Source organism: Ctenocephalides felis, unplaced genomic scaffold (genome assembly GCF_003426905.1).
Source record: "Ctenocephalides felis isolate EL2017-DRISC unplaced genomic scaffold, ASM342690v1 CF-g0.4_SCAFFOLD_01604, whole genome shotgun sequence".
NCBI lineage: Eukaryota > Metazoa > Arthropoda > Insecta > Siphonaptera > Pulicidae > Ctenocephalides > Ctenocephalides felis.
The window spans coordinates 56,163,196-56,169,083 of record NW_020537758.1 but is presented as its reverse complement, the minus strand read 5'-3'; positions in this window follow the sequence as shown (position 1 = coordinate 56,169,083).

Below are 5,888 nucleotides of genomic sequence, written 5' to 3'. Positions count from 1 at the left end.
AATAACTTATATAATTTTTCTTGTATTAATTTTTTCAGCTCATTTCTCTTTTGTGTTTTGTCTTAGATAAGTTAGATAATTCTTTATATATTTAAACTTCACCAGAAAAGGATTAGAAGTATATGTAACAGACGTTCCCACAAAATTTGTCACAACCGTATTCAACGCACACTTTTAAGAACAATAATTGTTCTGACTTAGCTATTATTTACACAAATTTATCTAACTGCTGGTATTTAACCACTAATATTCAACTTATAGTAAAATAACAAACAAAGTGACCTGTGAAAAAAAAACTTATTTCCGAATATTCTTTGAAGCAATGCGGTCTACCGATCATGATATTGTAGGGCGCTGGATCAGTATGATGGAAACTTGTTCGGACAAATATACTTCATCTTTTTCCTTTGGACCCTATCTGAAAATCAGTATTAGTAGTTCAATGGGTATGATAACTGTCACTACCGGACCCTGGCACAACCGTACCCAGTCTCCGGGATAATAAAATTATGCGCAGGAAATAAAACCATTATTTTTCTTTATTTACAATTTTGAATTACAATCTGCCGTTCTTTTACAACATGTAGTAATTTTGATGAAAACCATTAATAAACTATACAAAAGATGCAGGTACTATGATCCTATATAATTGGTTCATATGCACTAATAACTAATTGGTATTGGTATTTTGTCTTGAGGCAAGTTACATAAACTTTTCGATATGTGTTAATAATCGACTTAATCAATAAAAAACAAATTAATTTATGAGCGATTAAAAGTATTACGAGAGGATCTATTACACATAATTGAAGACGAACGAACACGTTAACTTAGAGTATTTTCATTTTCATTTTAGCAAATTTTCAAAAATCAACAATTTATATAATTGAATCAGTTTCCGCGGGACTTTAATGGTTTAGTATGTTCATTAAGACCAAGTACTACTATCGTTATACCAAGTAAATCCTCTAATTGTAATATTAACAAATGTCAACAAAACTGCTCATTTTCTGAAACTTTGATAAATTTTTAAAAATTATACTACTTGTCGTAAGGCCGTAATATTTCAGTAAGTTCTACAAGACCATGATATATATCGCCAAAAAAAGTTCCATAAAAATCGGCTTAAATTTTTTTTTCAACAGTTAATTACAAGAAAACGGCTCGGTAGATTTTCACCTAAAACTAATCAGTATCATTCCCAACTAATATCTTTCGAACAGTTTTTGATTTTTTTAAATCGATTCGGTAGTTTGAGCTTAAATGTGAACGATGGCTTTTAAATTTCTGAAATCGGTTCAGGCGTTTCTGAGAAAACGTCGATCAAATGTCTAATTTTGACAAATGCCAAAAGAACGATACTAATTTTTCCCAAGTTTGATGAATTTTTAAAGCTAAACGAGTTGTCGTAGGTCCGTAATATTTTAGTATGATCTAGAAGACTATGGTATCTACCGTCAAAAAAATAATAATAAAAATCTTCGAATATTTTTTTAAATTTTATTACAAGAAAACAGTTTTTGAATTTTTAAAATCGATTAAGAATTGCGGGCTAAAACGTGGACAAAATTTTTTTCACTTTTCTGCGATTTATAAAGAAACGGCTCGGCCGATCGTCACACAAAACTCAGAAAAGCTAGTCCTCATCGAAATACATCGAATGGATTTTAAATTTTTGAAAACCGTCCAACCGTTTTTGAAAAAAAGTCGATTTATGGCAAAATATCTATTCACATACACGCACATACATACATTTTCCAAATTTGGTCTCATTCGACTAAGAATGACTTGAAACGTCGAGAAAACATAAAATTAGCGAATAGGATTTTTTGATGAAAACATAATCTTCTCCTTCGGGAAGTTAATTATTGAGTATATTTTTATAACGGTAATTAATTATTAAAAATATAAATATTTTCTTATTGTGAAAAATTTATGGACTAGTCTTGTGGTCGTATGGTCGTAAATCCTTTCCCATTGTTCATCATATTCCTTTATTTGCATTTATAGCAGCGAGTAACAAATTAAATGGAATATCATTCTCAAGAGAGCCCACCGGGACGCCGCAGACTAAAACGATGTAATACTCTTACAAATTGATAAATTGAAATGAGAATTCACTTAGACGTTGTATGTTCGTGACATTGCAATATTTATGTACATTGTCTCGTTTATTTCATAGTTGAACTTTGCCTGGAACTGTAATTGCAAACATTGAAAATTCATACTGTGCGACCAGAGAATAGTGATTATTCTAACAACAATTAACCACGAAGAATAATAACATATAATTCAATAGCATGAGTTTAGTCTTATATAGTGTTTTCACTCAATGCATATTATGTGTATTAACCTTGATTACGAAAACCAGAATTTTATGAAAAAAAATGTTATGAATTGGGATAGAGGGGCTTAAAGGTCCGCGGGTAAAAAGGTCCACCACCGATATTTTAAAAATAAATAAAGTCAAGAATTTTTAACAACATTTGAAAGTAGAGAGAAAATGAGGTGTAATCAAACAAAGTTATGAATTTAGTAAAAAAAGCTATTTTATAAGAGCTAAATTAAATAAATACTTATTCCAACATTAATATTTCTGACGAAAAATCAGGTCAAAGTTGTTAACATTGTTATATTTGTAAAAAATGTACCCATGAAATTTATATTTTGTATTGGATAAATAATGCAGCTATTATTTTGTAAAATACCTTCAAAATTAAAAATTAAATTCGACTTGTTTGACACCTGGCCGTACCATTTTACCTCGCCTTCGGGGTTGTAATTGGTTTAGTTTTCACTATGTATAAAATTGGACCTTTGTACCCCGACCATCCTATATTTTTTCAATATTGATATAATAATTTAAAAATTTAGAAATATAAACTGAGCACATATTTATTTTTAAACATTTAATACTGAATTTCTTTGGATGATTTTTTTATTTTACTTATTATAGTAAAACTCAGAGTTTCTTGAAATTCAATGATTAAAAACAAAGTAATTAAAAACACTTTAAAATTAAATATATCAAGAGCACATTTATTGACAAGAAAATAATGTATACAGCCTTCATAAAGAAATTCATCAGCAGTGTTCATCATCAGAGTTGGTATAATAAAATTTATTTGTATAACAAAATATGTTAAATAATAATTTAATTTAATTTATCTGTCATAAACTTGCTCTTATTATTATTTTATTATATATACTGTTTTATTCACTATTTTCTGATTATTTTTACTAAGTCCAGTTGGTCATTTTTACCCCAACACCATGAGCTTATATAATAAAAAACTTTTGAGTCTAACTTAAAAGTATAAATTTGCATTAAAAACAATTGAATTTGTATAGATAATACAAACTAATAAAATAAAAATATCAAAATAAAAAATATATCAAATTCGTTAAAAAATTTACAATATGGTCATTCATCTCTTGACGTCAATGTCGCCAGATTTAAGATTGCTTGGCTATACTTTTTGTCTCGACTAATAATCTAATGTCTAATAACGTATTAGTCTCATGGTCATGCTCTCGATCAATAAATAATTCAATCATCCTTATAATAAAAAATTGAAAAAAGAACACATAATTATATCATAAATCCATCCATAATTACATTCTTCTATACAAGTCTACAGATTCATAACAGTAATCCGATCATAGGAAATACGTAATCGTTATCGTGATTGGGGTAGTTCCGCTCACAGTTCATAGAACATCAATACACCACCACTTTTCTCCCTTCAACCCTTGGCCCTTGTAATGTCAATCATTACATCGGCTGAGATATTGCTGTATTATTATTGTATTAGGTCATATTCACCAGAACAACATAATAATAGACATAACATTTGTGGGACGCCTGTCTTAATGACATATCGACCAAATCACGGATATCCTTGTGTCCTTGAGTTAGGGTAAAGTTGCTCAAGTCGTACCACTTTCTAAGTCGTACACCGTATATTTTTAGCATGATGATTATGAAATACAAAATTCAGTATCTACTGTTAAACAGAGCTACTTTGACGTTGACTAATTATAAGAAAACCATTTGAAAGTCCGATTTTGTGCAACAGAAATATGAATAAGATCTAAGAAAAGTAAGTGCTAATATTTTGTTATCAGTCTCTGTATGATTCAGATTTTTTCTTTCTGTTGGTTCAATCATATTGCACATTAAACAATAGTTTAGGTATATTTAAATTTTATTAACGTTATGTCAGAAGTTTTATTTTAAAACTTCGAAGACCCTGCAGTATAAGACGTATTAGCGCAAAATTTCTTACTCGTATTTGTCTAATGAGTTATGGATTTTTTGTTTAATACAAATAAACAGTGGTTAAACTCTTTTTTTATTAAGTTACCGAAGTTGAAGTTTATGTTCTCATCGAAAAATCTCATTCACTAATTTTATGTATTCTCGACGTTTCAAGCCATTATGAATCAAATGAGACCAAATTTGGAAAAAGTATTTGTGTGTGTGAACAGATTTTTTGCCTGAAATCGACGTTTTCTCAAAAACGGCTGGACCGATTTCAAAAATTTAAAAGCCATTCGATGTATCGCGATGAGGACTAGCGTTTATCAGTTTGCGCGACGATCAGCCAACCCGTTTCTTTGTAAATAGCAGAAGAGTGAAAAATTTTCATCCACGTTTTAGCCCGCGATTCTGAATCGATTTTGAAAATTCAAAAACCGTTGGAAAGATATTGGTTGGGAATCGTGCTGATGAGTTTTTGGTAGAGGTCGGACGGGCCGTTTCCTTGTAATAAAGTGTTAAAAAAAATTTCGACGATTTTTATGAATATTTTTTTATGGTAGATACCATAGTCTTACGACCACACAAAATATATCAATTAATTATCGCTATACACATTGACCAATTATAAGAAATTTTTAATCTTCAAACATAATTTTATACATAAATTTTATGCTAATGGATGTATATGCAGGTACTTGAGGCTTTCTCATTAAATAAGTTAAATGTTTGTATGTATAAAAAGATTTTGCAACGAACCGGTCAAAAATAAAGTCATTTTTGTAATATTTTCATAATTACTACGAATAAGTTACCAGACACACAGTGCATTCAAAGATCTAAATATCATAGACAAATAATATGAAAAATTATTTTTGAAAAATTTAAGCACTTTTTGTATTAAAGCCAATGTATTATGATAGAACGTTTTTATGTGTAGAATTTATTAAACAATATTTGTTAATATTTTGCAAGCCAATCGACCAATTTTTAATTTAATTCGCACTTTAAAACTGACTTCGACTCAAATACTGTATCCATTAGATTTCTTTTTAATTTAATTTATATCAACATGTACCTCATGACAATGTAATACTATTGTTTCATTTAATTTTTTTATGTTTATACATACATACGCACATGTATGTGCTACATAATACATATATATATTTATATATATGTATGTATATATATATATATATATATATATATATATATATACGTACAATATTAAGATTACTTGAATGTATATATAGTTTTTAGACAAATGATATTTTATAATTAAAATTTGTATCCGTTTTATGTTCATGAATCAATTTTATATCAAAGATGCTAATTAATTACTTTTAATGGGATGTATACAATATTTCGAACAAAAAATGTCATGCATGTTTTGTCATAGAAATTGAATTTGTGCTTGTGTGAGAGAGATAGTCACCATTTTATGTTATATATTACGTATATTACGTATAGATCATACTAAAATATTACGGCTCTACGACAAGTCGTTTAATTATAAAAATTCGTCAAACTTTGCAAAAATTAGAATCGTTTTTTTGGCGTTTGTCAAAGTTAGAACTTTCATTGACGCTTGCTTAAAAACGCCTGAACTGATTTCAAAAATTTA